At 39.7% G+C, this 12,530-nt stretch overlaps 1 long non-coding RNA gene across 1 annotated transcript in view; it reads left to right on the top strand.

Moving 5' to 3' along the window:
* The window catches only part of LOC143210603 (uncharacterized), a 226,339-nt gene that overhangs the window by 169,258 nt on the left and 44,551 nt on the right, over window positions 1-12,530 (top strand). The window lies entirely within an intron of this gene.

Raw genomic sequence — 12,530 nt, 5'->3', positions numbered from 1 at the left:
TAAATAATAGTCAATTAGAAATGAATGCACATACCATTTCTAAACATCGTAAAATAAAAACTTTCACACATAATAGAACATAAATTTTCAATTATTTTTTTTTTAATTCAACTTTTTTTAAAGCATTAATTTTGATATATTTAACTTAGTCTTTCTAATATGTGTTAGTTAATGCATCAACAGAGTTTTTTATTTGTCTTAGTTTATTTATTTTCTTTTTATATTTTTTTATTATTAATAAGAATTTTTATTAATGTTAGTGTATACACACACCCAGACAACCAACTGCTCCGTTCTGCAGCTGTACTGCGCCGCAGCTATGTCGCGTTTTGGATCCCTGCTGCCGCGCCACTGCACGGAGAACGGGGCTCGATTTTGCCTCGCCGTAAGAGGGCAACACGGTCGCGCCAGGTCGCATTAATGTAGGACGTGCTATGTGGTAGATGTCGCTAAAGTAAATGACTATTATACAAATGTGTAGCAGCAGCAGTCTTTCTTTTTACTGACAAAATTAATATTTTTATTTAAATTACATACTACATACTATCAGGTCGTTCGGAAAGTAATTTCGTTTATCGTGTAGGGATGGCAATGCTTCCGTTTGTCATTACTAGACTGCGAATCTTTCTGCAAAGTAGAAATTGACTACATCGATTGCAAGAAATAGAAATCAAATTGAATGTTATTTCTTCGGCAAAGGAGAAAACGAAATGACTTTCCGAACGAGCTAATACATTAACATATTACAATAGGAGAGCTGCATAAAGTCTAAATAAAATCAATCTCATCATTTTCATACAAAGAAACATTTACCAGTTACTTTTAAGGTTCGGTAGGTGTAGAGGGTTGAAACGTCTTCGTGAAAAAAAAAAATGTGTCGTAGAAGGGAAAAGAAACTTAATTTATAATTTTCGGCTCGAGCGCGTTTCCAGCTACCCGAGTGCATCGGGCTGCCCGGGAGTGTCTCGATCTCGTCGGGCGGGTTCGGAAAGAATCGGACAAGTTCGGGCGAGCGAGTTTTCGCGCTACTCGAGATTCAATTCTGCGTTCGCACGAACTTGTCCGCTTCTGTCTGACGTCTGAACGCGCTCGACGAAGGCGAGCCACTCTCGGGCCACCGGGCCACCCGATGGTGTGTCACGGATAGACTGCGGATCTTTCTGCAAAATAAAAATTTACTATATCGATTGCAAGAAATAGAAATCAAATTGAATTGAATTGTTTCTTCAGCAAAGGAGAAAACGAAATGACTTTCCGAACGAGCTAATACATTAACATATTACAAGGAGAGCTGCATAAAGTCTAAATAAAATCAATCTCATCACTTTCATACAAAGAAACATTTACCAGTTACTTTTAAGGTTCGGTAGGTGTAGAGTGTTGAAATTTATAATTTTCGGCTCGAGCGCGTTTCAAGCTACCCGAGTGCATCGGGCTGCCAAGGGGTTTCGAGCTGCCCGGGAGTGTCTCGATCTCGTCGGGCGGGTTCGGAAAGAATCGGACAAGTTCGGGCGAGCGAGTTTTCGCGCTACTCGAGATTCAATTCTGCGTTCGCACGAACTTGTCCGCTTCTGTCTGACGTCTGAACGCGCTCGACGAAGTCGAGCCACTCTCGGGCCACCGGGCCACCTGATAGTGTGTCACGGATAGACTGCGGATCTTTATGCAAAATAAAAAATGTCAGCGTCGATTACAGGAAATAGAAACTAAATTGAATGTCATCTCTTCCCTTAATGATTTTAATAGAGGAGAAATCATATATTGACATCTTCAATTTAAAAAATTTTCCAACAACTATCAATTTCATCTACTCAAGTTTGCTATAAATGCATAAAGATCCGCAGTCTATTCGTGACATATCAAGCGGCCCGAGAGTGGCTCGACTTCGTCGAGTGATTTGAAAATTACAGTCAAAACGTGTTGGTCGAGGAAGTGTCGACTTCCAGCTCAATAGTAATGACCTGTCATAAATCTCCCTGTAGAGAACAGCCCCGGGAACGGCACTGAAAGAAATCGAGTCTACCGGGTTGGGTCTGCCTGGGTCTGCCTAGCCCGACCCCAGCCGCGCGCCCGTAGTCTCAATGTGTTGACTTCGATGGCGCACGCTGCGTAGTATGTGTGACCGCTGTAATAAGTATTTCAATACAGCCGAAAATGCGTGTGAAACGAGTCCTGCCTCCTCCACTCTGATCCAATCGTCCGCGCATTCGCACCTAGACACGTCACCGTAATCCTGCCTGGGAACCTTCTTCTCAGGCTTACACCAAGTACAATGTCACCAGTTCGAATCCATGCGTGTTGGCGTCTTGCCGCCATCCCCTACAATTGCGTAGTATGTAGTGGGCGGTAACGGTATCGTATCCTAACCCACTGCTGTTCCGCTATCGCTCGTACTTACGAGGCAGTGTATTGGATCACTTGTTGGACATAGACAAATCTAAAATGTTTTTTCACTACGTGAATGAAATATGTAATTTCAGGACCGACGCTGTCGATCCTTACGTCAGAAAATGTCTGTTCCAGGGTTGTTACCTTTCACTTAAAAAGGCATCGTTGGTCAAGACTGGTTGCTAATATTATTCTCGAGGTGTAAATGGGGTCATTTAGTCGTATACAGCGTCCGTTGCCAGCTCCTTGTGACGCCAATTTTTATATCTGCATTTCTTTTGAAGGGCTCATTGTACAGTGGAAACTCCAAGGAATATAAACATATTTTGTTCAAAATTTAAATCACTGACGCACAGTGGTCTGGATTGGAAAATCGTGTGCCATTTTGTTATAACTTTTGAACCAGTAGAGATACTGCAATGAAATTTTCACTAAAAATATTTAAAAAATAGTCATTTTTAACTATAGGTAATTAAATATTTTTTGCATTTTTTAAACAATAATTTTTTATAAATTTTCATTGATATTTTTGATTTAAAAAAAAATTTTTGGAATATAATCGTACATACTATTTTTTACTTTCTAAATATGTATTTTTTATATTTATGTTTCACACATGTGTAACGTTTTATGGAATACGTAAAATATAAATTTGAGAAGTCTTGTTGCAATCAACATACACAAAAAAAATTACCGTAAAGGTAAAAACGCATTACAAGCGTGTCAAAGATATTTTTTATAATAATTTATAATGATTAAAAAACGAAACGAGCCTACTACCTTATATCTTTATTTTACTAGAGGTGAGCGAAATATCAGAACGAAACAGAATTGAAAAACTTCTATTATATTTTAATACTAAAGAATTACCTCGGATGCAATATTTAACACTAAAATCTTACACTTTTCGCTATGTGAAGTCATCTGATAATAATTTGTACCAACAATATACCTCGCAAACATTCTATTACCAACTTTAATGGCTTTAAACAATAATAATTTGAGCGGGCGGAGAGGGGCGGAATTAATTTTTTCATGATTATTTAGAAGGAAGGTGTACTAAAAATATTCCAATTAATTAGAAAGCTAAACTCGGCTAAACTTTAAAGATATACCATCTTAAATGGAAAGGACTTCACAAATTTTTCTTACGGCATTGAGCATTATTATATAAATAGAGTATTTACGTTAATAAATAATAGAAAGATATGATTTTTATCACAAAAGTCTGCTCTTCAATATAAAAAAAAAAGCGAGAGATAATATTAAATAGGAACGTCAGGGCACCGCATCACAGAGAAGCAATTTTTCTCGTGAAAAATCCTCCTCTTAAAATGTCCTATTTTCAATGTTTATTGCAACTATTATATTTATTAAATTGTACTATTTTCTTCATTTCCGAGGTCTGTGAACATTTGGGAAGCAATGTTTATAGATATCGATACGAGAAAGTTCGTTTTTGGGCAGAAAGGCACACGATTTTCCAATCCAGACCACTGTGTGACGGCTCATCGAAAAAGACGTAAAAAACGAATTAGTTTAAATTTTTCGACTCCATACAGTTGATGGTCGAGGTTAAAAAAATAATTTTGCAATAGCCCAATCCTTTCCTAATAAAACCACCAAAAAAAAAGTGTAGCTCAATCGGATTTCAACGAAAATATGATTTCATGATGTTTCGTTGACAAAAAATTCGATTTTTTGGAAAATCCTGAGGTGGTAGACAAATTCTGAGACCAGATTTGAAATAAGCGTGGAAGAATGTACGGGAAATGATGTACAGCATGTTGCAAAAAAGTTTTATTGAAATTGTGCAGGTTTAACGAATTTTGTCAAGGTTAAAAAACGTTCGTACCATCATTTCCCTACTTTCCGCATATTCTGCAAAGTTAGAGCTTTAATTTAAAAAAAAATTCATCGTTCTATCTCTTTTCTATCGAAAGTTATTCGACTTTAACACAGAAACTTGCGGCGACCCGTGCAGCGACCCTTGCAGCGACCCTTGCAGCGACCCAATAGCTGCACGGGTCGCTGCAAGGGTCGCCGCCTGGATCGCGACGGAATGGCCAAAAAAGGTGTGTCACAGCTCTGACCGACCAGTCCTGAACCGCTAGAGGACTCATCAGTAAGGCGGGCCCTGCCCGAGACGCTGCGATATCGGAAGGTGGTTTAAGACTGTATATATAGAGATCGGTGACGGATCAGGTAGCAGCGAGAAAGGTCTTTCTTTGACTATCTGTCCATCTTGTGGCAAATGTAGGAAATTAGCTGCCACAAAAGAGAGAGAGAGTTATTATTGTCCGCTTCTGTCCGAACGCGCCCGACGAGGTCGACCACGTTCGGGCCACCCGCCCGATGTGTTACGGATAGACAGCGGGTCTGTATGCAAAATAAAAAACGTCAGCGTTGATTACAAGAAATAGAAACTCAAAAGAATGTCATCCCTTTCCTTAATGATTTTAATAACGGAGAAATCATATATTGACATTTTCAATTTTAAAAATTTTCCAACAACTATCAATTTCATCTGCTCAATTTTGCTATAAATGCATACAGATCCCAAGTCTATCCGTTACACATCGGGCGGCTCGAGAGCGGCTCGACATCGGCGAGTGATTTGAGGAGTTGGTGACAGATGGATAGACCGTATGGCCATTAACTTCATCAATCGATTGAATCAATTCGATCAAATTTGTTGCCGGTCAAATCTGGAGTCGGTGAAATGTCGGCGAAAACCGTGTGCGCCGTCCGGCGCAATGTTCGTCGAAATGTCATAACATCTCCAAAAATTCAAGTCTTTTAGTCTCGAATCTAATGTCGTTAATGCTTCGTACAGAGCTGAACATTTCGCTTTGAAACTTTAATTCACTGTGTGAAATCAGGGACTTAATCTCGGTAAAATATATATACATACCGAACAATACCGGTAACGGTACTATGCCAAGTGGCTGAAATAACACCGAAACCGTTAATATACTTTTTCGAGCAAAAGCTCTTGAAAAACGAAGTTTGGGCTTTTGTTGTGCCATGGCCGAACTGCAATGTGCCACCAGCCGTACCCTTAGGAGTTAATAGCCGTAATAACCATAAAGACATTAAAGACCAAATCGGTCTAACCAGATTCCTTGGGGTTACCGTGCGCTCGCTACCCCCGCCATATAAAAGATTCTGTAGACTTTTTCAAATACAGTGATATCTAATATTAATACAGTATGATTGTTTAAACATGTTTAAACAACGGTTTTGGAAACAGCGGGACAAACGATTTTTTCGAATCCATATTTATTAAGCTTAAGATTTTTAAAACTAAGAAAATGAAAAAACACTATCCGACTACCCGAAATGTCATCGAAAACGGTCAACACATAAACCAGATATACATAGTAGGCATTGAAAGATGTAAAGAAAAGAATCTTTGAATTTTTCTGCTCACGATTGATCTAAATCGCAGTTTCTTATAATTTTTAATTTTTAATTGTTTTCGAGTATCCATATTTCCATGCGAAATAGAACTACTGTTTCGGATTTTGTTCAAATTTGGATATGTTGCAGTCTTTAGTGAAATATGAGAAAACGTATCTCAAACAATTCCTTGAAGTCTTGAAAATTGTTGGTTTTACGGACGTGTAATATGAGGTGTCACAAGTTTTTCCTTAAATTATAACGGCCAAACTAACTGTTTACCACGACACGAGCACTTCGTTTAAAATCAGGTATGAAGGGTTGGATCAGTCCGGTAGTGGAGAAAGTGTAAGTGGGTGAATTAAAACCACTGGTTTAAACAGGGAAGCCGGGTTTCTGCGACTTCAAGATCACTTTTAATAATAATTTTAAACACGCGGTACAAATAACTGACAATTGAGATGTCGTTTCGGAGGAACGACTCACGGTTCTCGTTTCGGAGGAACAGAGATCTCTCTCAGTCATCAATCTCGACTGTTGCGGATCGGGGTCCTCGCGTAATACGCGGGCATCCCCACCATACTCTCATACTGGGGAGCTCGTTAGAAATCGTTCAAATTGAACGCGAACGGTAAAGACAATAACACGGGACGAGACGGTAGCACAATGCTTTGAACGTATTTACAATCGCGTGTCAAACACTAACAAAACGATGAAAATTAGTTTTTGGTGCTCATATACAGGGTGCTCGACATAATAAAAAGAGACACCTAGCACATATTTTTAAATTTCTTATATTTAAAGGTGGAAAGTGTACACTCCGTTATGAATAAAACCACTAGAAACGGTCCTAATTCCGTCGAGTTTAGGCTTTTCTTAATCGGCAGAACGCCACGAATTGGCTCGTGTGACTTTCGTGAGGGCAGCACGGAAAATAATTAAGTTCAGCATTCGCTCCTTAGCGGTTTCATGCCGAGCTACCTGGCTGGCCGGGGGATTGTCGGGCCGTGTTTATTGCACTACTATTGTGTTCTGGGCTCAGGCCTCAGTGCTCGACCCTCGGGCGTCGGTCGTGTTCATTGTAGCCTCGAGTTGGCCGAAAGTATTCATGGATTTATTCATTTTCGAGAAAATAGAATAAAAATAAAATCACTAACCAGTGTTGTGCAAAAATTCAATCGACGATTGACGACTAAATTTCTACTTCAATCGTTAATCGCGATTAACAATTAATATCCTCGTTTAGTCGTTAATTGTGGTTAACGAATAAATACCGATTGATCGTTATATTTGCGGATAAGATTAAATACTTATTAATCGTTAATTGAGGATAACGATTAAATTTCTACTTTAGTCGTTAATCGCGACTAACGATTATCAATCGTCAATCGGATGACCGATTAAATGCCCAACTCATCTGTCACCAACTCCTCAAATCACTCGCCGATGTCGAGCCGCTCTCGAGCCGCCCGATGTGTAACGGATAGACTTGGGATCTGTATGCATTTATAGCAAAATTGAGCAGATGAAATTGATAGTTGTTGGAAAATTTTTAAAATTGAAAATGTCAATATATGATTTCTCCGTTATTAAAATCATTAAGGAAAGGGATGACATTCTTTTGAGTTTCTATTTCTTGTAATCAACGCTGACGTTTTTTATTTTGCATACAGACCCGCTGTCTATCCGTAACACATCGGGCGGGTGGCCCGAACGTGGTCGACCTCGTCGGGCGCGTTCGGACAGAAGCGGACAATAATAACTCTCTCTCTCTTTTGTGGCAGCTAATTTCCTACATTTGCCACAAGATGGACAGATAGTCAAAGAAAGACCTTTCTCGCTGCTACCTGATCCGTCACCGATCTCTATATATACAGTCTTAAACCACCTTCCGATATCGCAGCGTCTCGGGCAGGGCCCGCCTTACTGATGAGTCCTCTAGCGGTTCAGGACTGGTCGGTCAGAGCTGTGACACACCTTTTTTGGCCATTCCGTCGCGATCCAGGCGGCGACCCTTGCAGCGACCCGTGCAGCTATTGGGTCGCTGCAAGGGTCGCTGCAAGGGTCGCTGCACGGGTCGCCGCAAGTTTCTGTGTTAAAGTCGAATAACTTTCGATAGAAAAGAGATAGAACGATGAATTTTTTTTTAAATTAAAGCTCTAACTTTGCAGAATATGCGGAAAGTAGGGAAATGATGGTACGAACGTTTTTTAACCTTGACAAAATTCGTTAAACCTGCACAATTTCAATAAAACTTTTTTGCAACATGCTGTACATCATTTCCCGTACATTCTTCCACGCTTATTTCAAATCTGGTCTCAGAATTTGTCTACCACCTCAGGATTTTCCAAAAAATCGAATTTTTTGTCAACGAAACATCATGAAATCATATTTTCGTTGAAATCCGATTGAGCTACACTTTTTTTTTGGTGGTTTTATTAGGAAAGGATTGGGCTATTGCAAAATTATTTTTTTAACCTCGACCATCAACTGTATGGAGTCGAAAAATTTAAACTAATTCGTTTTTTACGTCTTTTTCGATGAGCCGTCACACAGTGGTCTGGATTGGAAAATCGTGTGCCTTTCTGCCCAAAAACGAACTTTCTCGTATCGATATCTATAAACATTGCTTCCCAAATGTTCACAGACCTCGGAAATGAAGAAAATAGTACAATTTAATAAATATAATAGTTGCAATAAACATTGAAAATAGGACATTTTAAGAGGAGGATTTTTCACGAGAAAAATTGCTTCTCTGTGATGCGGTGCCCTGACGTTCCTATTTAATATTATCTCTCGCTTTTTTTTTTATATTGAAGAGCAGACTTTTGTGATAAAAATCATATCTTTCTATTATTTATTAACGTAAATACTCTATTTATATAATAATGCTCAATGCCGTAAGAAAAATTTGTGAAGTCCTTTCCATTTAAGATGGTATATCTTTAAAGTTTAGCCGAGTTTAGCTTTCTAATTAATTGGAATATTTTTAGTACACCTTCCTTCTAAATAATCATGAAAAAATTAATTCCGCCCCTCTCCGCCCGCTCAAATTATTATTGTTTAAAGCCATTAAAGTTGGTAATAGAATGTTTGCGAGGTATATTGTTGGTACAAATTATTATCAGATGACTTCACATAGCGAAAAGTGTAAGATTTTAGTGTTAAATATTGCATCCGAGGTAATTCTTTAGTATTAAAATATAATAGAAGTTTTTCAATTCTGTTTCGTTCTGATATTTCGCTCACCTCTAGTAAAATAAAGATATAAGGTAGTAGGCTCGTTTCGTTTTTTAATCATTATAAATTATTATAAAAAATATCTTTGACACGCTTGTAATGCGTTTTTACCTTTACGGTAATTTTTTTTGTGTATGTTGATTGCAACAAGACTTCTCAAATTTATATTTTACGTATTCCATAAAACGTTACACATGTGTGAAACATAAATATAAAAAATACATATTTAGAAAGTAAAAAATAGTATGTACGATTATATTCCAAAAATTTTTTTTTAAATCAAAAATATCAATGAAAATTTATAAAAAATTATTGTTTAAAAAATGCAAAAAATATTTAATTACCTATAGTTAAAAATGACTATTTTTTAAATATTTTTAGTGAAAATTTCATTGCAGTATCTCTACTGGTTCAAAAGTTATAACAAAATGGCACACGATTTTCCAATCCAGACCACTGTGCGTCAGTGATTTAAATTTTGAACAAAATATGTTTATATTCCTTGGAGTTTCCACTGTACAATGAGCCCTTCAAAAGAAATGCAGATATAAAAATTGGCGTCACAAGGAGCTGGCAACGGACGCTGTATACGACTAAATGACCCCATTTACACCTCGAGAATAATATTAGCAACCAGTCTTGACCAACGATGCCTTTTTAAGTGAAAGGTAACAACCCTGGAACAGACATTTTCTGACGTAAGGATCGACAGCGTCGGTCCTGAAATTACATATTTCATTCACGTAGTGAAAAAACATTTTAGATTTGTCTATGTCCAACAAGTGATCCAATACACTGCCTCGTAAGTACGAGCGATAGCGGAACAGCAGTGGGTTAGGATACGATACCGTTACCGCCCACTACATACTACGCAATTGTAGGGGATGGCGGCAAGACGCCAACACGCATGGATTCGAACTGGTGACATTGTACTTGGTGTAAGCCTGAGAAGAAGGTTCCCAGGCAGGATTACGGTGACGTGTCTAGGTGCGAATGCGCGGACGATTGGATCAGAGTGGAGGAGGCAGGACTCGTTTCACACGCATTTTCGGCTGTATTGAAATACTTATTACAGCGGTCACACATACTACGCAGCGTGCGCCATCGAAGTCAACACATTGAGACTACGGGCGCGCGGCTGGGGTCGGGCTAGGCAGACCCAGGCAGACCCAACCCGGTAGACTCGATTTCTTTCAGTGCCGTTCCCGGGGCTGTTCTCTACAGGGAGATTTATGACAGGTCATTACTATTGAGCTGGAAGTCGACACTTCCTCGACCAACACGTTTTGACTGTAATTTTCAAATCACTCGACGAAGTCGAGCCACTCTCGGGCCGCTTGATATGTCACGAATAGACTGCGGATCTTTATGCATTTATAGCAAACTTGAGTAGATGAAATTGATAGTTGTTGGAAAATTTTTTAAATTGAAGATGTCAATATATGATTTCTCCTCTATTAAAATCATTAAGGGAAGAGATGACATTCAATTTAGTTTCTATTTCCTGTAATCGACGCTGACATTTTTTATTTTGCATAAAGATCCGCAGTCTATCCGTGACACACTATCAGGTGGCCCGGTGGCCCCAGAGTGGCTCGACTTCGTCGAGCGCGTTCAGACGTCAGACAGAAGCGGACAAGTTCGTGCGAACGCAGAATTGAATCTCGAGTAGCGCGAAAACTCGCTCGCCCGAACTTGTCCGATTCTTTCCGAACCCGCCCGACGAGATCGAGACACTCCCGGGCAGCTCGAAACCCCTTGGCAGCCCGATGCACTCAGGTAGCTTGAAACGCGCTCGAGCCGAAAATTATAAATTTCAACACTCTACACCTACCGAACCTTAAAAGTAACTGGTAAAGGTTTCTTTGTATGAAAGTGATGAGATTGATTTTATTTAGACTTTATGCAGCTCTCCTTGTAATATGTTAATGTATTAGCTCGTTCGGAAAGTCATTTCGTTTTCTCCTTTGCTGAAGAAACAATTCAATTCAATTTGATTTCTATTTCTTGCAATCGATATAGTAAATTTTTATTTTGCAGAAAGATCCGCAGTCTATCCGTAACACACCATCGGGTGGCCCGGTGGCCCGAGAGTGGCTCGACTTCGTCGAGCGCGTTCAGACGTCAGACAGAAGCGGACAAGTTCGTGCGAACGCAGAATTGAATCTCGAGTAGCGCGAAAACTCGCTCGCCCGAACTTGTCCGATTCTTTCCGAACCCGCCCGACGAGATCGAGACACTCCCGGGCAGCTCGAAACCCCTTGGCAGCCCGATGCACTCGGGTAGCTTGAAACGCGCTCGAGCCGAAAATTATAAATTTCAACACTCTACACCTACCGAACCTTAAAAGTAACTGGTAAATGTTTCTTTGTATGAAAGTGATGAGATTGATTTTATTTAGACTTTATGCAGCTCTCCTTGTAATTTGTTATAATGTATTGGCTCGTTCGGAAAGTCATTTCGTTTTCTCCTTTGCTGAAGAAACAATTCAATTCAATTTGATTTCTATTTCTTGCAATCGATATAGTAAATTTTTATTTTGCAGAAAGATCCGCAGACTATCCGTGACACACCATCGGGTGGCCTGGTGGCCCGAGAGTGGCTCGACTTCGTCGAGCGCGTTCAGACGTCAGACAGAAGCGGACAAGTTCGTGCGAACGCAGAATTGAATCTCGAGTAGCGCGAAAACTCGCTCGCCCGAACTTGTCCGATTCTTTCCGAACCCGCCCGACGAGATCGAGACACCCCGGGCAGCCCGATGCACTCGGGTAGCTGGAAACGCGCTCGAGCCGAAAATTATAAATTAAGTTTCTTTTCCCTTCTACGACACATTTTTTTTTTTCACGAAGACGTTTCAACCCTCTACACCTACCGAACCTTAAAAGTAACTGGTAAATGTTTCTTTGTATGAAAATGATGAGATTGATTTTATTTAGACTTTATGCAGCTCTCCTATTGTAATATGTTAATGTATTAGCTCGTTCGGAAAGTCATTTCGTTTTCTCCTTTGCTGAAGAAATAATTCTATTCAATTTAGTTTCTATTTCCTGTAATCGACGCTGACATTTTTTATTTTGCAGAAAGATCCGCAGTCTAGTAATGACAAACGGAAGCATTGCCATCCCTACACGATAAACAAAATTACTTTCCGAACGACCTGATAGTATGTAGTATGTAATTTAAATAAAAATATTAATTTTTGTCAGTAAAAAGAAAGACTGCTGCTGCTGCTGCTACACATTTGTACAATAGTCATTTACTTTACCGACATCTTAATGTGGAAGATCCACATCAGCGCGACCAGCTCTGTATCACCTTACCGGGACGAGAGACCCCCTGCTCCCTAGTACAAGGCCTGTACGTGCCTGTATGGCGCTGCGTACGGCATTCGAAACATTGGCGCGACTGTGTTGCCCTCTTACGGTGAGGCAAAATCCCCCACCGTTTTCCGTGCAGCCTCGCGGCAGCAGGGATCCAAAACGCGACATTGCTGCCCGGTG

This window comes from Lasioglossum baleicum, chromosome 7, assembly GCF_051020765.1.
Source record: "Lasioglossum baleicum chromosome 7, iyLasBale1, whole genome shotgun sequence".
In the NCBI taxonomy this organism is placed as follows: Eukaryota; Metazoa; Arthropoda; class Insecta; order Hymenoptera; family Halictidae; genus Lasioglossum; species Lasioglossum baleicum.
Note: the sequence above shows the minus strand (reverse complement) of the source record. Positions and strands in the feature narration are given on the sequence as shown.